This window comes from Halichoerus grypus, chromosome 5 (assembly GCF_964656455.1).
Source record: "Halichoerus grypus chromosome 5, mHalGry1.hap1.1, whole genome shotgun sequence".
In the NCBI taxonomy this organism is placed as follows: Eukaryota; Metazoa; Chordata; class Mammalia; order Carnivora; family Phocidae; genus Halichoerus; species Halichoerus grypus.
Genome location: NC_135716.1, coordinates 170,569,420 through 170,593,749, shown reverse-complemented (window position 1 = coordinate 170,593,749; position 24,330 = coordinate 170,569,420). Strand labels below are relative to the sequence as shown.

The following is a 24,330-nucleotide window of genomic DNA, read 5'->3' as shown; positions in this document are numbered from 1 at the left end:
GCAGCAAATAATGAAAAGCAAAGAAAAAATGAAGGACAAGACAGGGCATGATCAGGAAGTCAGCTAAATGCTTTTCATTCAGGCAGGACTGGAGGGAACCCCACCCACTGGGAAGAAGAAAGCATGAGGTGAATGGTTTCCAGTATAGAGCCAGACTCTCTCTGGATTTAGGTCCTTACAACACAGCTATCAAGCCTGCTCTGGGGACAGACTCATCCCCAAAGAGCTCTGAGTACCCTACAAGAATCATTAAGCTGTCCTCGGGTTGAAGTGACATTTTTAGGGGGAACAAACTCCCATAATTTAAGCCAAACAAGCCAAGCTTAAACTGCAGATTTTCTAGTCATACAGAGCTGAGAGCGGCTCAAATCATTCTACTAGGAAGTGGGAGCTCAGACGAAGCTGGAAATCCTGTCCTCAGTAGCTCTCCCTCCCGATGGGCCCTGAGGTAAGCTGGCACACCTTTTCCAAAGGTGGAAACTGACTGTGGACTTTGAACTTCCTTATGGCCCCTTGTTCTTTGCAATAGCATCAGAAGAATGCCACAATACTATGCCACCCTACATAGACTGAACAAAGCATTTGCTATTCTAGAACAGTTACTTGGGATACACATTAATATACTCCCCACAGATCCAACTTTGAAGACTTCTCTCACTCTTATTTTTAACCTTTTACATTCTCTTTAAAAACAAAAACAAAACTGGCTTATCTATAAAAGCCACAGTCTTAGAAACATTCCTGGGGGGGGGGGGCAGGAATTAGCCTGAGGCCCCCTCCCGGGTATATTGTGGTCAAGTTCCCATACAGAATCTATGCTGTGTGTCGGAGCAAACTTCGAGTTGTGGCCCTTCATCAAACAGCGTCAGAACCTTCCAGGATCCATGAAATCAAAGAATATCAGACCTAAAAAGATCTTTGAGGATCAATTATCCAGCCATTCATTTTAAAGATGGGGAAAAATAAGGTCCAAAGAGAGGAAAAAGGAGGCTTGGAGCAAAATTAGACCTAAAAGCTAGGTGTCCAGAATCCCAACTCAAACCCTTTAAGCCACACCATACCTCTTCATAAGACTGAGTTTATGGGAGTCAAGTGGCTAAGGAAAGGGAGGGAAAAGAAAGTAAATATATGGTTCCAAGCAAAGAGACCAACTCCGTGAACTCTCCTCCTCCTCTGGGCTTTGTGGTGTGACTCAGGGCCAGTTTCTGCTCCTCCATATGCCCTAACTGTAAGAGCTTTTCTATTAAACATTACATAATTTTTACTAAGAAGCAAGATTTAAATTCCCACCCACACCTTACCTGGGCCTCCCAATCACTGGCCAGGCAAAGTCAAAAACAACCAAGTGCTACAATGGAAGGGCTACAAGAACCCTGAAGCAGAACCAGAAGAGCCCTTGGTGGAAGGGGCAAATTTTAAAAAGATGACTCAACTGGATGACCCTATTGAAGGAAACTACATCACCAGACTTCATATTCTAGTATCCAGTATCTAGGCCTTGGAGAAAATTTTGATTCTCTGAATCTTGGTTTCTTTAACAGTAAGATAAAAAATGAAGACTTTCATTCATTTGAAGGCCCTTTCAAGTTTTAAAAGGCTTCACCTCGGGGCACCTGGGTGGCTTAGCTGTTAAGCATCTGCCTTCAGCTCAGGTCATGATCCCAGGGTCCTGGGATCGAGCCCCACATTGGGCTCCCTGCTCGGCGGGAAGCCTGCTTCTCCCTCTCCTATTCCCCCTGCTTGTGTTCCCTCTCTTGCTGTGTCTCTCTCTCTGTCAAATAAATAAATAAATAAATCTTTTAAAAGAATAAATAGTATGGTGACTAACAACATAATAAAATAAAATAAAATAAAAAATAAATAAAAGGCTCCACCTCTTTCCAAGAGGCCAAAGGAAGACCGTAACCACAATAGTACCCAAGAGGCAAGGTACAAAAGTCTTAAGCTGGGCCACCAGTCTGGAGATGGGCCCTGGCAGACAGGCTTCGAAGTTAGCCTTCCCACAACCTGACCGTGAATATCAAGGGTACCACTAAAATTCAATATGGGGGAAACAGTGCATACTTTCTTCAACGGTGTGCCCACTAGAATGTTGGCTGTGACGCCTTTAAGGATCTGGTTTGACCATCTACAGATGGTTTAAATTTGCCACTGCTGATTGTTTCCAGCCCCTCCACTGAAATCAAACTGAGTATTTATTATTGAGTGTCTACCACTAAATATATTAAATACTTTCCCAATATCCTCATTCTCGATTTTCCCTTTGATTTAGCATTTTAAATGTTAAAGACCTATGAAAAAAATGTAAAAACCCTAATCACAAGTAAATAACTAGAAATTTCAATTAACAGAAAACAGAACAAGACAAAACGACTGAGCGTAAACAAGCTTTTTTCTACAGCATCTAAGTCACACAGCCAATGCAACATTCTCCTTTCAGAGTCTGCTCCTTCCCAGGGATGTGGCTGATGGTGAAAACACCAAATAATGTAAGCAAAGAGGACCAGTTTGGTTTTCTGCTGGCTCATCAACAAAACATCTTAACATAGAGGCTACCGTATATCTGAGACTAAAGCCAACAACTGAATCAATGCAAAAGGAAATGCAAGCTCCGATGTAAATTATGAAAAGTAATGAATCTTAAATAAGCAAGGACTTGCCTGCCCACCCATTAAGGCTGGGGCAAAGATGATTTCTATCAACAAGATTACAAACACTAATTTTCAAACCTCAGTATAGCTATGGAATTACTTGATAAAACTGCAGATTCCCAGGGACCATCCTCGAATAGTCTCATTAATTGGATCTGTCGTGGAGCCCATATATTTGCATTTGTATTCTGATACAGAAGGTCCAAAGACTATGCTTTTTAAAATACTGTGAGGAAAAAGCACATTGTTAGCTCTCCTGGACACCTAAATGTACGTTTTCTGAGAGGTGTAACCTACACTATGTGTTCCGAGGATGCCCGACTGATTTTCAACAGTACCAGACCCACTCTCTCCCATATTGAGAATCAATATGGGCTGATTTTAAGCACTTTAATAAGGTAATCCCCACTCCCACCTCCCAAAGCCACTTCCGAAGTCAGTGTCACCTCCACTCCTCATACCAAAGACCCTTCTAAAGGGTTACTGAAACACAACATTCGGGCTCCTTTTCTTTGATGGCGACTCACTGGCTTCATTCTGGGCTGTGTGTTACTTCTCAGAAAAGTCTTCCATTCCATCCTATCTAAAGTGAAATCCTCTCTAAAAATAAGCACCCCTTCTCTAACTTGGACCTTGCTTTTTCTGTTTTATTTCTCTTCATGGTACTTAGCATTACCAGAGATTCATTATATTTTATATTTATTTACACTCTCCCTTACTAGATCATAAGCTCTACTAGAAAAAGGGCTTTCCCACCACCACCACTGTATTCCTAGCACCCAGAATGGTACCCGACATAACCGTGGATGCTCAATAAATGTTTACAAATGAATGAAACACCATTTCAGAAAACAAAATAAGTTCTTGGTCTTTCATCCCATTCAGTTTGCCTTCCATATGCACTGTCACCGGTGTCATCCTTCAGATGGCTACATGGCTCAGGAAGCTGAATCTGGGTGCCTGCCCAAAAGGCTCCCTGTCACATGACTTTCACTGCCCTATGGTAATGTGAGATTTTTTTTCCCCCAACTGAACTGCAATAGAGGTTTAAAGGTCCAGCCTACAGATGTTTCCAAATGACTTATATTCCATAGGAATGACTTGGCTTCTACTATGTGAGAAGTCAAATGCAATGTTGGCAAACACCAGTGTGAGAGCTGCAAGTTTTAACAAAAGCAGAACATAGTATGTTGGCAGCCAAACATACTTCACTCGATTCTGTACTGGGTCAGCCAAACACTTTCTGTCAAGACACAGCTAACTCTCACCACACACATTTGCCTATTCATTCACTTAGGGGCGATAATGACTTATAAAAGACAGACTATACCAAGTGCTTCATATACATCACCCTAATCTTCAAAACAATCCTACAAAATAGGTATTATTATCCCCATTTTATAGATTAGGAATTTGAAGCTCCAAGGAATTAAATAACTTACAACTAATAAATAAGTTAGCAAGGAGTGCCTGGGTGGCTCAGTCGGTTAAGCGTCTGTCTTTGGCTCAGGTCATGATCCCAGGGTCCTGGGATCAAGCCCTGTGTCAGGCTCCCTGCTCAGCGGGGTGTCTGCTTCTCCCTCTCCCTCTGCCTCCCATCCCCACACTCTCTCTCCCCCACCTCAAATAAATAGAATCTTTAAAATAAATAAAATAGTAGCAGACTAGGTTCTGAATTCAAGTCTACTTGACTTTAAATTCTTGCTTTTTTCATTTTAACACTTTTCATTCCCAAGGCTCCCCCCATCTCCCATCCCCTGCACTAAGCCTGGCACATAGAACACGTTTGATAAATGTTTGCTGAATTCATGAGAGTTAAATAGGACATTTTAACTCAAACTCAAGAATCTGCCTAAGATCAAATTCTTCAGTCCAACTTCAGCTTAAAAAAAAAAAATCATGTTCATTTAACTCCCTTTGAATAAGTAATGGAAAACACAGCTTTTTCAGTTATTCCAAAATGGAACCTATCAAAACATAATTCATTATTATTATGGAAATCTGGATATAAAGCAAATGAAATCATAAAAGCAGTGTTGTTTAGCACATTAGGAGGCAGACATGAAGTAAAATCTGAGTTCAAGTTTCTGGTGTTTCAGCTATAAAATAGTGATAAATGCTCTTGCCTCCCCACCCAACAGTAGTGTCCTAAGATTTAAATGTGATAATAAAGCGTTATACAGAGATAATTATTAGTGTGATCTGAACCTTGACAGCAGAATAAGAATCTGATGTAAGTCTCAACCCGTAAGGCCAGCATTATTTAAAGTTCCACTACATGTGGAAGCAACGTAAGAGGTAAATGTCCTAAACTCCCGACTAGTCCTAAACTTTCCCAAAGAAAAGGAAGGATGTGACCAAGAAGAGTACTATGTTAAGTGAAGTATGTCAGACAGGGGCGCCTGGGTGGCTCAGTCGTTAAGCGTCTGCCTTCGGCTCAGGTCATGATCCCAGGGTCCTGGGATCGAGCCCCGCATCGGGCTCCCTGCTCAGCGGGAAGCCTGCTTCATCCTCTCCCACTCCCCCTGCTTGTGTTCCCTCTCTCACTGTCTCTGTCAAATAAATAAATAAAATCTTAAAAAAAAAAAAGTCAAAGACAAATACCATGTGATTCCACTTATATATGGAATCTAAAAATCAAATGAACAAACAACAAAAAGAGAAACAGACTCATAAATACGAACAATAAACTAGTGGTTGCCAGAGGGGACAGAGGTGGAGAAACAGGTGAAGTTATAAAATAAGTAAACTTCCAGTTATAGGGGCGCCTGGGTGGCTCAGTCGGTTAAGCGTCTGCCTTCAGCTCAGGTCATGATCTCAGGATCCTGGGATCGAGTCCCACATCGGGCTCCCCCAGGGAGTCTGTTTCTCCCTCTGCCTCTACCCCTCCCCTGGTTCATGCTCTCTTGCTCTCTTGCTTGCTCTCTCTCTCTCTCAAATAAATAAATAAAATCTTTAAAAAAAAATTTCCAGTTATAAAATAAATAGATCATGGGGATAAAAAGTACAACATAGGGAATATAGTCAAAAAGAAAAAAAAAAAAAAGGAAATGATGTGCCTTACCCTTTTTATGTCTTAAGTCCTATTTCTCCAACTGCACCATTAAGTCTCTCAATGGCAGAGAACTGGGATATAAACATCAATATATTGTTTTGTTTTGTTTTGAGAAGGACCATGAATGATCTCACCACAATGTATAGAGGGGAGAGGAAAGGGGAGCCTGGGTTCCTCTATATCCTGATAATTCCTTCCTTTCATGCTAAGGCACTTACCCATTCAGATAAATCAGATCTATAAACCAGGATGATTAAAACAAGAGTCCAGATGATTTCTTCCAGTTTATAAAAGCTCACTCTTAGGGACAGCCAATAAACACTATCACAGCATAAGTCTACATACTGGCTTAGTCCTCCATTAGCTAAAGAAAAAATAAGCAGAATACAGAAAAAATTCTCAATAATCTTAAATACCTTAATTTTAAATAAAAGACTATATAGCATTAGTCCTAGTGAATGTCCTAAAGTGCATTTATCAATGACATGGCTGAGATTGGTAAGAAATGATAAAATCCTTCTTAAACCAGTGGGGTTTGGTTAGGTGAGACAGACAGTGAGTTAGTTAATTAGTTAAGGAGCTATCGGGATTGTATGTGTAGGTGGTTGTATTTTTTTTAAGATTTATTTATTTTAGAGGTGGGGGAGGGGCAGAGGGAGAGGGAGAGTCTCAAGCAGACAGAGTCCAAAGCAGGGCTGGATATCACAACCCTGAGATCAGGACCTGAGCCGAAACCAAGTCCGAAGCTTAACCAACTGCGCCCGCCAGGCGCCCCCCGGTGGTTGTATTTTAAATAATGACCAAGATAAAATCTCACCATTAGGCTCACATTCTCTTATTTTTGGCCCTCAAACATAAGTGACCATTGCCTTATCAAAATCTAGATTATAAAGATGACAATGAGATTTGGAATCTTGCAACACATTTTAACATCAGCATAGCCTTTCTTAACAGTTTCAACATTTCCCCCAATCCATCTCTCAACAACAAAATTGTCCCAACTACTCAGCACCTACTAGTGATACAAATCCCACCCCATCAAACTTTCCCAAGGAAGTAAGACCACTTAAAAGAATTTTTTTCCCTGGTTCATTCTTTTCTGCATCTGTTTCTATATCTACATACAAACCATGTGCCAGAATCACAATTTTACATCTGCAAGTGATCAAGGCTGTTAGAATTTCAAAGAATACAAAGAACATAGCAGTATTAGTTGATTAACAGATTCAGAATACAAGGCACTAATGCACACATAAGATTTATGAGGGGCACCCATTACAACTGGAAACTGAAGTCTAAATTCCTCAGTCTGTCACTCGAGGCCCTGGCATGCTAGTCATTATCTTTTCCTTGCCCTGGACAGACTGATCTATTCAATATTTCCTGAGGACAAATTCCTTCATGTTATACTTTTGCCCGGACATCTCCCCTGCCTGGAATGGCCGTCATCTCCTCCTCCACCTCATCAAATCGGTTCAAGAAACAATTCAATGCCATGCCCTTCAGTGGAACTCTTCCATAACCACTACTCATTAATTCTTCCCTTCTTGAGCACCTACTGCCATCTAGCATATAAGCATATACTACCATGATAGAGGTATTATTCTCTTAAACAGTACACTCATTTGTGTGTGTGTGTTTGTGTTTAAAGATTTTATTTATCTGTTTGAGAGAGAGAGAGAGAGAGCATGAGTGAGGGGAAGGGCAGAGGGAGACGGAGAAGCGGACTCCCCGCTGAGCTGTGAGCCCCATGCGGGGCTTGATCCCAACATCCTGGGATCATGACCTGAGCTGAAAGCAGACGCTTAACCAACTGAGCCACCCAGGCGCCCCTTTTTGTGTGTTTATACCACATTACTCCAACTATTATGCAAAAGTCCTTAAGATTAGTAGAGACTTGTCATTCCTTTATACTCCCACCAGTACAATGTTATAAATATAACAGTTATTCAATAAAGATCGGTTTAAGGAAAAAGAGTATTTCTTCTCACTTAATACTGTAGAGCTCTCCACAAGAGCATGAATACCATTTTTCTACTTCTTTATCTCCTACAAACACCTAACAGACACTAAATGCACTGAAATAAATGCTCAATTATAGTCTCCTGGCACGTGCTTCCAATTACATCTTTAATTAAGTCAACAAATACTCATTAAGTATCTACTATGAGCCAGGCACTAGGCTAGACATCATTCTCATTTGTTTTCAATTTATCATGTTCATTGACATGCTGAAAGGTCCAACACTTGATCATAATAAGCTAAAGAAGCCCTGAACCTCCTCGCCTGCAATCAGATGACCTCATTTTATTGATCAATGAAATGCAACTAATTGCAGCTACCTGCAGGGCACCACGCGAACTTGTAGTTACTCCTGTCAGAGACTACAGAGAGCACTTCATTGCTCAATTGTATGTCAATCTCTCATCAATTACCATTCTTCAAGAGAATATTTCTCAAAAAACAACTATGAAAGACAATATGAACTGATATTATATATTAGAAACAGACTTGTCAGGTGTGATAACGGTATGGTGGTTATGTAATAGAGTATCCTTACTCTAGGGGGTTACACATCTGCAGGGTATCAAATAGTTAAGAAAAAAATGGATACATATATACAAATATACATATATACTACGTAAGTACAATAAGGCAAACAGTTGACAATTACTGAATCCAGCTAAAAGGTGTAAGTATTTATTAGATTATTAGCTTTTTCTGTAAGTTCAAAATTTTTCGTAAGAAGGTAGTGGGGAAAAATGTTCCTCTTAAAAATTTTATTTCTAAGTTGTAACTACTTGGTTTTGAGCACAAGCTTCAATGCATAATTAGACAAAAACTGATCGAGACAGTACTATAGGATCCACAAACTGAACCACTGAAACACGTGAGATATTGACAAAAGAGGTAAGGAAGAGGAAAAACCAGCCATGGCAAAGACAACTTCCAATCCAGACTAGGCCCGGTCCTTAATAAGCAGCCTTGGGCTCAGAAGAAGACACCGTATTTTAGAGCCCTGCTTCTAGAAAGCAGCTGTTCAGTACAACACATGCAGACCCAATCTTTCAGCCTCAGCCTCCCAGGAAGACAGTCTACGATGGGAAACTAAGCCACAGACTCACAGTAACAATATATATTAATACGGCTTTCTAAATAAATTTGCTCATGAGTACTTTTCTGAAAATACAATTTATTTTTTATTGCTGTTGTCACTTAAGCAGATGTTAAGAACTATAATCACAACCACCAATGTAATAACTGATTCAGAAAAGGATCATCAGTGAAAGCTAAAACCATTTTGTAGGAGAATAAGATATTCACAATGTCTCAAAGTCACCCCACAGATTACTTATAAAGGGGAGTAAGTACCTTTTAATGAAGAAGTCAAATTTACCATCAACAATAATGGAGCAGACTAACATTATGTGCCTCCCAATAAGATACAAAGGAAACCTCACAGCATCATCTATGTGGTATTCCTTACCAAAAATGTTTACCCTGCATCTCAGCATGAGAAAACAATCAGACAAATCCAGCTTACGGGACATTATAACTGGCCCAGACTCTTCAAAAGAGGAAGTGTTATTAGACACACACAGAGAGAAGTTAAGAGTGGAGATTTTCTAGATCAGGGGTCTTCAAACTAAAGTTTTACCAGAATACAGCCATGCCCATTCATTTACATATTGTCTCTGGGTGCTTTTCTCTTCAAGAAGATAGTATGGCCCGCAAAGCCAAAAATATTTACTATCTGGTCCTTCATAGAAAGTTTGCCAATCCCTGCTCTAGATTAAAAGGGGCATGAGGACCAAATGTAACAAGAAATCCTTGAAGTGGATTCTAAAGGGGAGGGAAAGCAATAAAGAACATTGATGGAACAACTGGGATATCTGAAAATGAACTAATATTGGACAATGTCATATCAATGTTGAATGCAGAATTATTTAGTGGTTACAGGTTATGATGAATGCAACTTGCTTTCAAATGTTTCAGAAAAAAAATTAGACAAACAGAAAAAAGCAATTATGACCAAAGATTAACAATCGTGAATTTAGATCAGTCGTTCTCAAACTTTTTGATCTCAGGACTCCTTTGCACTCTTAAAAATTACTGAAGACCCCAAAGGGCTTTTGTTTATATGAATCTAGATTTGCCATATAAAAAATTAAAACAGAAAAATTTTTAAACACATATTAATTTTCAAATTATAATAAGCTCATTATATATTACCATAAGTAACATTTTTATGAAAAGTAATTTTCCAAATTCAAAAAATTTAGTAAGAAGAGTGGCACTGGTTTTGCACTTTTGCAACTCTCTTTAACGTCTGTTGTTGAAATATCATACCTGTTTCTGCGTCATGCTTACAATACGGCATTTTGTTGTATGAGAAGAAAATAACAACTTCACACACTATGCACTTGAAAAAAGAGTGCCTTGATAGCCTTTTAAGATGATGAAAGATACTCTTCTATGATACTACACCTAACTTGACAAGTAGTAGTTTCTCACAGGTTAGTTGTAATATGGAATCTGAAGCCATATCCACAGGAACTTTTCATACGCTGTTACATTAAAATCCATTGGTCTATCTTGCACTTTGAATGGATCTTTTACCAATCATGATTTTATAAAATCATGCCTTGATCATCTGGTAAATACTGGTTCACTAAGTTGAAAGATATGCAGATTTTAAATGCTGACACATTTCATTGTACAGTATCAAAAAATCACTATTGTTTTTTTGTTTTGTTTTGTAAAGATTTTATTTATTTGACAGAGAGATAGAGTGCCCAAGTAGGCAGAGCGGCAGGCAGAGGGAGAGGGAGAAGCTGACTCCCCGCTGAGGAGGGAGCCCGATGCGGGGCTCGATCCCAGGACTCTGGGATCATGACCTGAGCCGAAGGCAGACGCTTAACCAACTGAGCCACCCAGGCGCCCAAAAAAATCACTACGATTAATATACCACCAATCCTGTCAAAAAAGACTAAGTGTTGGGAAGCTGACAAGCTCAGAGTGACAGATATAAGTTACAAAATTCTAATTTTTGCTTGAAATCTGAATTTTATCATTGGCAATAGGTACTTTCAGTTGTTTTCCTTGAAGGACAAACTTCATTTCACTCATTTCCCAAGAAAGTCTTCCAAATACCCAAATCTGAGTAACCCCCTTTGTCACTAATTCTTTCAAGTAAAAATGATGTTTCATGAAAAAAGAGGTTAATTAGCTTGCAACTCAAACAACCAACTCTTCAAATAAACACTATACCCTGATATGTAGAAGTATTTCACCCCATTTCAACACAAGGAATATTAAAAAGATGTGTATTCAGGGGCGCCTGGGTGGCTCAGATGGTTAAGCGTCTGCCTTCGGCTCAGGTCATGATCCCGGGGTCCTGGGATCGAGCCCCACATCGGGCTCCTGGCTCAGCGGGGAGCCTGCTTCTCCCTCTCCCTCTGCCTCTCTCCCTGCTCATGCTCTCTCTCTCTCTCTCTCTCAAATGAATAAAAAAAAAAAAAAAAAAAGATGTGTATTCAAAAATCAAATTTTAATAAAATTAGTAATTTTTACTGCTTCATCAAGAACATTTTTTTAAAGCTTTTATTTATTTATTTGACAGAGAGAGCACAAACAGCAGGGGAGGGCAGAGGGGGAAGCTAGACTCTCCACTGAGCAGGGAGCCCGATGTGGGGCTCGATCCCGGGACCCTGGGATCATGACCTGAGCCAAAGGCAGATGCTTAACCTACTGAGCCACTCAGGCTCCCCAAGAACATTCTTAAATGAAACTGCCATTTGTTGTTTTACTGCAAGTGTGTCACAAACATAATTATTACTAATACAATTTGATACCACTACCTTGATTTGTGCTAAGGCACCAACAGCTTTATCCACCATTGATTGCTTTTGCACATCAGTACAAATATCACCACAGTGAGAAAGACAAATGACATCTTAGTATTATTATGAAAATAGTTCTGACCTTGGAGATCCCCTTAAGGGGTCTTGGGGCCCCCAGGGATCTGTAAATAACCCTTTGAGAACCACTGATATAGGTGAAAGGTATATGAGCGCTCATAATACTATTCACTCAATTGTTTAATAGGTTTAGAAATTTTCCAAAAAAATAATTGAAGAGTAAAAAAAAACCATAAAGAATTCTCAACTCTTTTAAAGAGCAAGAGAAAACTCCTTCAGCAATATTAATGAATAGGTGGCACAGCAATGTTCTTTTGAAAAACAAAGAACAGTAATGGAAATTAGCTGTCCAATGAAGGCCCAGTACAAAAATTCAACCCCCTGGGGTTTATTTCAAGAATAATCCACGTAACAAGGAACTACCAACAACAAAACAAATACAGATCCACAGACCCTTGTTTTGGGCTAAATATATTATGGAATTCAGAATTTTTTAGATTTTTGGAAAGATAATATAATAGGGACTAGGGCAATATGCAGTAGGCAAACACATCGATATTTCCACAGTTTAAATATATGAATAATCATGGGGTGCCTGGATGGCTCAGTCAGTAGAGCATGCCACTCTTGATCTTGGGGTTGTGAGTTTGAGACCCCCACACTGGGGGTAGAGTTTATTTAAAAAGCATATATATATATAGGGGCACCTGGGTGGCTCAGTCGTTAAGCCTCTCTGCCTTCGGCTCAGGTCATGATCCCAGGGTCCTGGGATCGAGCCCCGCATCGGGCTCCCTGCTCGGCGGGAAGCCTGCTTCTCCCTCTCCCACTCCCCCTGCTTGTGTTCCCTCTCTCGCTGTGTCTCTCTGTCAAATAAATAAAATCTTTTAAAATATATATATATTATATATTGTGTATATACACACACACACACACACACATACATATATATGAATACTAATACTAAGTAGGATAAATAAACCTCATAAATAGCCTCACTTAAGTTCAGGTCAGATTTTGCTATGAAGTGAATCATGTTTTTCATTTAAGTGCTTTTTGGGTTTTGACACTGCACATAAATAACTGCAGACTCCCTGGGAATACGCTATGCTCCTACTCAAATAATTCCATCAGCCCGCCCTAGTATCTATTTATGGGGCAAGGTTAGGTAGAGAAGAGATTTTCAAGAGAACTGTATTTGTGATTCCAATGAAGTTGCATATTCCATTGAAGAATTGGAAAACCCACATTAACAGGAACAGGTGGTTAGGAATAGGCACAGTGCCAAAATAAATCACTTTCATCAGGAGTCAGTGACCAGAGAGACCATGGGCTAGGACACTATAGCACCAATGGTGTTGGACTGGAATTGTTATAATAAAATCACAGGCAGCCAGCTGGGGACCTTAGAGCTACATATAATTCTCTAAGGCTGAAAATAGGTCCTTGAACAAGAGAAAGATAATTAAAAATTAAAACTATCGATCAACTTATACCTAAAATATGTAACGAATATATGTCAATCCCACTTATTCAAAGATCAGAATTTGGAGGCAAATTATTGTAACCCTTACGGGGCGCCTGCGTGGCTCAGTTGGTTAAGCGGCTGCCTTCAGCTCAGGTCATGATCCTGGAGTCCCGGGATCGAGTCCCGCATCGGGCTCCCTGCTCAGTGGGGAGTCTGCTTCTCCCTCTGACCCTCCACCCTCTCATGCTCTATCTCATTCTCTCTCTCTCAAATAAATAAATAAAATCTTTAAAAAAAAAAAAAAATTATTGTAACCCTTAGCTGAAACACTGGCAAATTCCTGATACTGCTTCTTAACCAGATTCTAATTTAGTAATCCATGGCAAAGTGGTATACTAGAAATAGTGAACTGAGAGTCCAGGAGATCTCAGTGCTCATCTCAATTCTGCCACCAACTAGCTCTACAGCCTGAGCCAAGAACAGAGCAGACATCCAGCAAATGTGATTATTAAATCAACGACCCTAACTTTTTTATGCCTCTAATTCATCATTTGTAATAGAGAACACTGGATTAAAAGAATTTTAAAGGTCTCTTTTAGCTACAAATTCTTTAATAAAAATCCAGGTTTGGGACGCCTGGGTGGCTCAGTCGTTAAGCGTCTGCCTTCGGCTCAGGTCATGATCCCAGGGTCCTGGGATCGAGCCCCACATCGGGCTCCCTGCTCTGCGGGAAGCCTGCTTCTCTCTCTCCCACTCCCCCTGCTTGTGTTCCCTCTCTCGCTGTGTCTCTCTCTGTCAAATAAATAAATAAAATCTTTAAAAAAAAAAAAAAAAATTTAAAAAAAAATAAAAAAATAAAAAAATAAAAATCCAGGTTTATTCATGTGACTGGAGCTGGTCAGAATTTACTTTAAGTTTTAAAGAAAGACAGGGTTCTTGACTGAAGAGAAAAAAGTAAGTTTTCTAGCAAAGTAAGAGCATGCACAAGACTTCTGTATTAAGAACAAACGAGAGGGCACCTGGGTGGCTCAGTCGGTTAAGCGTCTGCCTTCGGCTCGGGTCACGATCCCAGGGTCCTGGGGTCGAGCCCCGCGTCGGGTTCCCTGCTCAGCGGGGAGCCTGCTTCTCCCTCTGCCCCTCCCTCTGCTCGTGATTTCTCTCTCTCAAGTAAATAAATAAAATCTTTAAAAAAAAAAAAAAAGAGCAAACGAGAGAGTATAATCTGACCTGTAACACGTGTCCCCAAGGACCTTATCAACTCAAAAAACTTTAGTGGTGACCTTAAAGACTACCTAGTCCAAATCATTCACTTTACAGGTGAGAAAACGGAGAATTACATTATATGCCCAAGGTCATACTATCTGGCTATGGCAACACTAAGACTAAAACCCAAATTTCCCTAGCTCCCAGTCAAATGCGATCTTTCTTGTAACCCAAGGCCTCTAGAACTGCGTAACTTCAATGCTATCTGTAGCATGGCAATTCCTTCAATCAACATATGCTCTTTTAGGACCTCTAATTCTACTATATCATGTAGACATACGAGGTGGGCAATGAATTCTAGGCAGGTAGATCCAAAAACTCAGGGGCGCCTGGGTGGCTGTCGGTTCAGCATCTGCCTTCAGCTCAGGTCATGATCCCAGAGTTCTGGGATCAAGCCCGGAATCGGAATCGGGCTCTCTGCTACTCCCTCTCCCTCTGCCTGCCGCTCTGCCTACTTGTGCTCTCTCTCTCTGTCAAATAAATAATCTTAAAAAAAAAAGGATTTATTAAAAAAATCCAAAAACTCAGAGAAAATATCTGCAAATCACTTATCTAATGAGACACTAGTATCCAAAATATACAAAGAACTTTTATAAATCAACAATAAAAAGGCAAATAAACAATTTTAAAAATGGTAAAGGATCTGCATAGACCTTTCTCCAAAGAAATATATACCAATAGCCAATAAGCACATGAAAAGATGCTCCATCATCATTAGTCATTAGGGAAATACAAATCAAAACCACCACACAATACCATGTCACACCCACTAGCATGGCTATAATCAAAAAGGATAGGGCGCCTGGGTGGCTCAGGTGGTTAAGCGTCTGCCTTCGGCTCGGGTCATGATCCCAGAGTCCTGGGATCGAGTCCCACGTCAGGCTCTCTGCTCAGCAGGGAGTCTGCTTCTCCCTCTCACTCTCCCTCTCTCTCAAATAAATAAATAAAATCTTTAAAAAAAAAAAAAAAAGAATAACAAGGGTTGTGAGGATGTGGACAAATTAGAATCCACATACATTGCTGGTAGGAATGCAAAAATGGTGCAGACAAAGGGCGTGAAAAAAATCTCATAGTTCCTGAAAAAGTTAGAAGTTACCACATGACCCAGCAATTCCATTCTAGGTATATATCTGAGAGAAATGAAAACCTGTGCCAACACATAAACTTGTACAGCAATCTTTATTCAGAACAGCCCAAAGTGGAAACAACCCAAGTGTCTTTCAGCCGATGAATAAACAAAATGTGGTACATTCATACAATGGGGTATTATTCAGCCCTAAAAATGAAGTACTGATACAACATGGATAAAACTTGAAAACACTGTGGTAAGTGAAAGAAGCCAGACACAACAGTCTACGTATTGTATGATTTCCATTTATATAAAATGTCCAGAATAGGCAAATCCACAGAGAGACAGAAAATGATTACGGTTGCCAGGTTCTGGAGGTAGGAGAGAATGGAGAGTGACTGCTAATGGTATGGGGTTTCTTTTGGGGTGATGAAAATGGGTCTGAAATTAAATAGTGGTGATGGCTGTGAATTTTATGGTACGTGATTACATCAATATATATTTTTGTTGGTTTTAAAGATTTATTTATTGGGGCGCCTGGGTGGCTCAGTGGGTTAAGCGTCAGCCTTCGGCTCAGTCATGATCCCAGGGTCCTGGGATCAAGCCCCGCATCAGGCTCCCCGCTCAGCAGGGAGCCTTCTTCTCCCTCTCCCACTCCCCCTGCTTCTGCTCTCTCTCTCTGTCAAATGGATAAATAAAATCTTTTTTTTAATAAAAAAATTTTTTTAAGATTTTATTTTATTTATTTATTAGAGAGAGAGAGAGAGCACAAGGACCCCAGGAGAGTGATTTATTTATTAGAGAGAGAGTGAGCACAAGCCGGGGCAGGGGAGGGGCAGAGGAAGAGTGAGAGAATCTCAAGCAGACTCCCGCTAAGCACAGAGCCCCACACAGTGCTTTATCTCACAACCCTGATATCATGACCTGAGCTGAAATCAAGAGTCAGTCGCTTAATGAACTGAGCCACCCAGGCACCCCTGTTGGTTTTATTTTAAAACACACACAGAGACACCAAAGTGAACTTCTCACTCATGCCCTTTTGGATTGGAATAAGAAAATACCAACACAAGATTAATGCACTGAAGTCTCAATTCATTACTTACTGAACCAGGCATGTGCTATAAAATGGGAACACAGAGAAAATACTGTTCTTATGATATTCATAGTTCATTACAAGCAGACAAAAGCAAACAAATAATTAGAACAACGTGGTAAGGGCAACAAGTGTTTCGGAAGATGTACTACAACAAAAACAGAAGTACAGAAGGAGCGGATTGATAATGAGTTAGGAAAGGTTTCATAGAAGAGATCTAAACGAGATTTTAAGACTTCTAGTCTATAGGTGAGAAAACTGAGATTCAGGAAAGTTTCACAAATTTGCCCAGAGTCACACTGGGAATAAAAGGCAGAACTTGGAATTAAATCCAGGTCTCCATGATCTCTTCTCCTTGATGTATCGTTTTATCTCTCCTTAATCATTATCCAGTCTAATTCAATATGCTTCAATTTTTATATTCTGCATTCCCAGTGACTAGTAGTAGTAGTAGCTCTTGCATGGCAGGTACAATATACATTTGCTGAAGACACTGTTCCTATGTGTTAGAGCTAAGGGAAAGCTAACAGCTGTTAGCTGGAGAAATCCTAGCCAAGAGAAACCCAACACAAGGTCACTTCTCAAAAACTCTTTTTAGGTTTTTCCAAAGAGTAGGGAAGAGCCTCCAATGCTACAGCCAGACTAGCCCGAGGGAGAGATGCAAAGAAATCTTTTCATCAAAGAGATGGAAAGGCAGGTCTTACCAAGATCTGGTTACAGCAATGCAGAGATCATGCAGTACTTATTGCAGCAAAATCAAGTGCTGACAGCTGAGCTAGATCAAGCCGCATGAAGCTGTTTAAAAAAAAAAAAAAAAAAAAAACTAGAAGCACTTAAATCCTAAAAATGCCTCCAAACAACTGCAGGAAACTGACACACGACAAGAGTGGGATTCAGTTAAAGCAGCTCAAGAGTTAAATCCATAAAACAACTCACAGCTCATACTGGTAGCTCACACCCCCCACTTGGTTTACCTTTTTTCCACATGGAAAAGGTAAGCTGTTTTCTCAGTTCCCAGAGAATCCGATACCCTTCAAATGTTTCTCAGCTTGCTAGACGGCTAAACCAGGACATAGGAATGACGCAGCAACATCCCCCTCTAACAGCAGGAAGGGAATCAGGGACCAGAAAAAGAAATGAGTAGCTGGGAATGATCTTCCTTCCCGTTCCAAACACCACAGGCTTGTCCTACTTCTACAAGAGAGGTGACTATTACAGGACACTCATCCCAAACCAATTTTTTTCTCTTTCAGACCAGGATTAACCTTTTAAATTTAATTCCATTTAATTTTGTTCTCGTGTCCTTAAGACAAGTTGCTTCATGGATTTCTCATTTGTAAAATGGGACTAAATATGCTTGATTCTAGACCCTACCTCTCACATACGAATGTTATTTGAAGGAAATGGTATTTAAGGTACTTGGAAAAGTTAAAAGCATAACATAACAATAGCCAACATTTATTGTATGTTTACTTCGTGTCATTCTAAGCCCTTTGCATCAACTCATTTCTTTCTCACAACACTAGGAGGCAGATACTATTAACCGCATTTTTCAGATGAGTAAACTGAGGCACAAAGAGGTACAGTTCCTTTCCTGAGTTTACACAAAAATCACATGGTAGGGCTGGAATTCAAACCCAGGCCATGCTGGTCAGTAAATGTGATATTACTAAACTAACATAATTGTAATGCATAATGCATAAGCCATATGATAGCATATGGCTTAAGGAAGCAAACACAATAACCTAGTCAAACATTCAATATCTGAATTTTACTTTGTTCTCACCACCATATACTTCATCTGTATGCACTCTGAACTCAGCACGTAACAGATACATGTATGTGGAACACAGGCTCTGGAGTCACCCAGACCTAGTCATATATGTGACAATATGTCACTTAATAGCAAGGGCAAGTTACTTAACTATGTTTCAGTGTCCTCACGTGTAAAACAGGGATAATAGCTACCATGTAGAATTATTTAAGGAAGGACTAAATGCATTATAAATTCATCTGAGGATAGTAGCTGGCCTTATAGGAAGTGCTAACCAAACGTCATTAGCTACTATTGTTAATATTATTTCACTCTGCCATTTTACCTATTTTCCATATAAACAAACACTTAAAAAAAATGTGTTTCAAAGCTGTCACATCATTTTGAAACAGGCATATGTACTGGATCTCACATTTCTGTATCTCCATAGCTCAGTAATATTTTCCAGTACCTTTATAATCCATGGAACACTGCTGCTGACGTAGGCATCTGTTCTACCATTTTGAAGATAGAGCTGCAGTGTTTCTTACATGTCAAAAGACATACTGCAAACTCTTATCTCTTAATACAAATTGTCACAGACTTATCTCAATACAAATTACATTTCTGACTAATTGGTAAACTGACTTTGAGACTCACTGTGAATGGCTTTTTATCAAAACACCTCAAGTTAAAATAGCAGTATCTTTTCAGATATTATTTACTTCACCTCATTTGACAAATCTGAAGCCCAAAGAGTAAAGTAGCTTGCTCAAGTCTACGTAGCTAAATAATGACAAAAACTGAACCAGAACCTCCAGACTCACTTAGTCCAAAGCTCTTTATCATCTCTCTGGGCTGAATAATTCCATTTCCTGTACAAGAAGGTGATAAACATCTGAGAACAGAGAATGACTCAAATCTCTAAGGACAAAAAAAATTTCGGGATACAAGGCTTCCATGATCCTTTAACATAGCAAAACAGCAACAAAAAGTGGCATTACTCAATACTGTTTCCTTCTCAAAAAATCATGTCACCTCAAAACTTTGCTCTCCTACATGTGTATTAGCCTAACCCACATCTGCTCATGCTGCTACTTCCCAGCTATCTCTGCAACTTTCTGAAACTGTCTTGGCAAATTCAGGTCAAAATCCTAATAACAAACTCCAGGGAACTGTCACAGTACCGTGTTATTATAGCAAATACTCCTGAAAATAAATGGGGCTTAGAAATTCTATTATACTGAGATTCTCAGTGTAATTATTTTTGCTGTGATAGAATCTGATGTGGGTTTTTTTTTTTTTTCCAGAAATAGCCTTCCATAAAAATACTAACATAAGAGAGAAGACATAAAAGTTTTCTCATTAAGGCCACTTAACTGATATTCATTAAACTTTCCCAAATTTTCTGGAGCATTTCAAATCTCACATGAGTTTAAAGAACTTAATTCATAACACTCTTTCCAAAAGTCTGCTCTAAAAAAAGAAATGTCTGCCTTCATGTACTATTTTTTATATTTAAGCAGAGTCAAGAGCAGAAGTGGGCAATCTATTTTACAAACAAGCCATAGCAGGATTGGGGAGACAGGGAGAGAGAGAACAGGAAGACTAGCAAGTCAAATCAATTATTTACTTAAAAGTCCACAGGGTACAGAGCACTATGAGATGCACAGTGCCAACCTGCTCCACCCCTTCTCAGCTAGTCAGTACAGGCCCCAAGATGAACACCAGAGTCCAACAACCAGCCAAGTCCCAGGTAAAATGGCCTTACCAGGCTCAGTGGGGCCAAACACACATATTTTTAACTCCAAGTCAAAGAACAGAGGTTCAAGGAAGATGATGATCAATAGCTTAAATATTGACAAGAGATTAAGGAAGACAAAGGCTATGAAAATGACTGAATATATGGACACTGGGTCTTTTGAAAGGGCATTTACAGTAAAGTGTTGGACACAGAAACAAGACAGGAAGGGTGTTAAAGAATGAGGAGTACGAAAGAAAAGGCTGCATAGGGAATGCTCTGTTTTTAGATGTTTGAGAGTAAAAGAAAAAAAAAATACGGCAGTAACTCTAAGAGATAGAAAGGCAGGGGGATTTTATTTATTTAGGATAGAAAAGACATCAGTGTACTCCTAATCTCAAAGGAAGGACTCAATAAAGAGTGCAAGGGATGCAATCAACAGATGCAAGACAGACAGGAATAGGTTAAGAGTGAGGTCCTCCACGAAGTGCATACTAGGGAACGGGATGGTGAAGAAGAATGATCCATGTGGATCCTGAAAGTCACCAAACGCAATGAGAACAGAGGAGAGCAAATGGTAGGGACTTTGAAAAATCAGAAGCTGTGCAAAAATAGCAAAAAATGGTCTAGAAGCAACAGTGAAGGACCAGAAATATATTAATTGCTCCCCCTGTCCAAGGAATGACAAAATATTCAACCAGCAAAAATATGAATAATAACATTCATTAGAGAAAAAAACTTGTTTTCAGTTGTGTGTTAGGAGATGGAGGAAATGCTGGGAGAAAAGATTAAGAACCTAGGACTTTGCTCACATTTGTGCAAAGGTTATACCAGACCCAATACAAGCAGCTGGTAAAGGAACAGCAGGAATGAGGTGGAGAGCGGTGAGGTTGAGCTTTATAATACTGAGAAGAGAGAACATTGAAGAAATTATCAACAGCACACATGAAGAAAAGCTAAAAACTTTTATGGCTGTGGATAATGGGGAGAATTAAGAAAGGCAGAGACCCCCAAAAAAGTGCCAGATATCAATGACAGCTAGTCTCCAGCACTAACTACACTTTCAAGCAGAATGACCTTCAAATCCCACTTTCCCAGAAGACAGACCCTGAAACTTCCTTAGATGTCATTTGCCAGACTAGCAATTTGCCGAATTGTGTCAAGAGTGTGTTTGTTTTCTGAATCGGACATTTATTTTTTTTTTAAGATTTTATTTATTTATTTGACAGAGAGCGACACAGCGAGAGAGGGAACACAAGCAGGGGGAGTGGGAGAGGGAGAAGCAGGCTTCCCGCCGAGCAGGGAGCCCGATGCGGGGCTCGATCCCAGGACCCTGGGAACATGACTTGAGCCAAAGGCAGACGCTTAACGACTGAGCCACCAGCCGCCCCTCGGACATTTATTTTTATGAAGGATTTGTTGAAAGCTCTACAAAAAGATATGAGACATTATCCAAAAGTGACTATCCTTGACAAGAACTAGGGCTAGATCATATTTGGTCTTTGAAGCCCTCCCCGCCCACTCCTGCACACACAGGACAGAAAAGGCTAGATAACACCAGTTAATATGTGGGTAGCACTTCATTGATTTGAATTACTGCCTAATCAATTATCTCCTCCCCCTTCCTTATTCCTATTCTTATGACTGCTCCCCGAGGGACATTTCTTTTTTTTTTTTTTTTTTAAAGATTTTATTTATTTATTTGAGAGAGAGAGAATGAGAGAGAGCACGAGCGGGAAGAGGGTCAGAGGGAGAAGCAGACCCCCCGCCGAGCAGGGAGCCCAATGTGGGACTCGATCCTGGGACTCCAGGATCATGACCTGAGCTGAAGGCAGTCGCTTAACCAACTGAGCCACCCAGGCGCCCCCGAGGGACATTTCTTAAACCCCCTATGAGCTTTAGTTTCCTCATCTGCAAAGCAGGAGTAACAGTACCCATTTCATGAAACACTGAAGAGTTAGCAGACATCAGGTACCTGCTACAGAGTAGATGCTAATGAAATGACAGATAATATATTCTACTATCACATGCTGCAGTAACAAAAACCGGAAGACTATTTTAACTATATCATGATAAATTAAACCATCCAAGGTGAACCAGTGTATTGCCACACTGTGTTGTCAATGTATACAGGACAAATGAAAAAATTCTAAAGTCACCAATGCATTCCAAAAATTCCTCCGAACTTGATAGGTCGTCTAACTAACAATGATATTATTTATTAGGATACAATTTCTATAACTAATAACTTATACAATGTTTAACGGTTTGAAATGTACTATATATATATTTTTTTTTCCAAAAGAATGTTTCCAAAATAAAGGAAACCTTTTAACTTCCGCTTCAATCCCAAGGCAATTTTAGAGACTCTCAACATATCTCAAATAAATGGTGTCGTGGGGTACCTGGGTGGCTCAGTTGGTTAAGCACGATTCTTGGTTTTGGCTCAGGTCACAATCTCAGGGTCATGAGATCGAGCCCCATGTCTGGCTCAGCGCTCAGCGCGGAGTCTGCTTGAGATTCTGGCCCTCAAAATCTTAAATAAATAAATAAATGGTATCATAAAAGCATGTGGATATAGAGTAATATTTAGCAGAGAATTTGAGGCAAAAAGGCTATCTCGTTTGTCGCCTTCTCCAACTTCAGTTAACTAGTTATCACAAATGCCCCCCAGTTTTACCAATCTCATAATCTTACATTTACCTTTCTTTTTCCACATCATCATTAACTCCTATCTCTTCCCTCTTCAAAACTTCTAAATATACTCCTTTTCTAAGTCCCTAAATTCAGGTCCTCATAGTATGCACATCTGAATTTCTACAAAAATCCTTAAGTGGCTTCTTTTCCAATAATCTATGTAACACCTCCTGATTAATCAGTCTACAATTCTATATTTATCAATGCCTTACCTCTATAAACCTTCAGTGGTTCCTAAATGGTAGCAAGATCAAGTCCAAATGCCCCAGTATAATGTTCAAGACTGTTCATAATTCAAGCATTACCTTCCTAATCTTATCTCCTCCTTGTCCATAATCTAAACTCTATTATTGGAGCAGACAAGTATTCTTTTTTTTCCCCACAGTTCCAGAGAAAGTGGTTTATTGTTTTTAGAACAAAATAAGATGCTTTCAGAACTCTTGTTAGTGAAAAACTGTTAGAACTTTTAGAACAGAAAGGTTGAAAACTTTTCTAAAACATTATTTTGGCAACTGATGAAGTAGGCACTTCAACAGAGAAAACTTCTCACCTGCAAGCGTGTGGAGCTCGAGCTGCCAGATTAGATCCAGCTAAGGGCTTAGAAGCGGGGCTTGCGCTTGCGGCCGGTGTACTGAGTGTCAGGTCTGACCTCCCGGCCCTGAGGCCTGCGGCGCTCCTTCTTCACCACCCACTCATGGCTTCTTACCACCCCGTGCCTCACAATCCTGTATGGGACCTTATGCAGGAGACACAGCTCTCAGTGGATGGATGGAGCAGCCTGGCTGGCACCCAAGCTAATCCAGGGAGGGAAAAATGGTGATCCTCCTCAAGTGGCCTCAGACACCCCTTCCACAACAGAAGTCCCCACTTTTGGACACCCTCTCCTCCCCCAGTGATATCGCCTGGGGCCAAAGCAGTTGTTTAGTAGGAGAGCAGGAGGTGAGAGGCCCCACTCCCTCCCAGGCATCTTTGTGGTAGATGACTACCTGTTTAGGTGTGTTTACTTGTTAGGTGTTGCCTATGGGGCAAGCAGGGGCCCAAGCTACTTTTGGGGCAACACAGGCCAGGATCAGCTCATGAGAGCCTGGCACTATCCAAGGAGAGCCAGAGGCCCCAAGCCCGGTGCTACCACTTCAGATCCTAGCCTGGCTGTGGGGGCTCCCAGCAACTCCAGATGTCTGAGGCAGGAAAACAAAGAAACAAAGCTGCCAGCTCATGGAAGCCCCAACAATGATCCTCAAGGGTGGAGCATACAAGTATTCTTAGGTCCAATCAATAATACAAGTTTATCCCAATCTCAACATCTTTGTTCTTTTGTTGCCCTGGCCTGGAAAACCATTCCCTTCTTTCTGTCTATTCACGTTCTATCTATCCATCATTGTAAAACTCCACTCTAACGGCCTCCATGAAGACCTCACAGATCACTCAGCCCAGACTAATCTCAGTAAACTCTTACCTGTCATTCTGACATAAGTTAGGAGCGTAACAGACCTCCTAGAGCAGGTACCACTATACCACAGATTCAGGGACATTTTCACCAAAGAATACTAAATTTTCCATAAGGCTAAATTATTCAATATAAAGACTTTCATCTGAGATGATGCCCTTTCATTTCTGTTTTA

At 40.2% G+C, this 24,330-nt stretch overlaps 1 protein-coding gene across 13 annotated transcripts in view; it reads right to left on the bottom strand.

The window, feature by feature from the left end:
- The window catches only part of LUZP1 (leucine zipper protein 1), a 103,222-nt gene that overhangs the window by 58,063 nt on the left and 20,829 nt on the right, over window positions 1-24,330 (bottom strand). For 2 of the 13 annotated variants that reach the window (XM_078073657.1, XM_078073658.1), the window contains exon 2: window positions 17,222-17,312. The exons of the other annotated variants lie outside the window; for them this stretch is intronic. The gene's annotated coding sequence lies outside the window, so the exon portion shown is untranslated. The remainder of the gene's footprint in view (window positions 1-17,221; window positions 17,313-24,330) is intronic. 13 annotated transcript variants of the gene reach the window in all.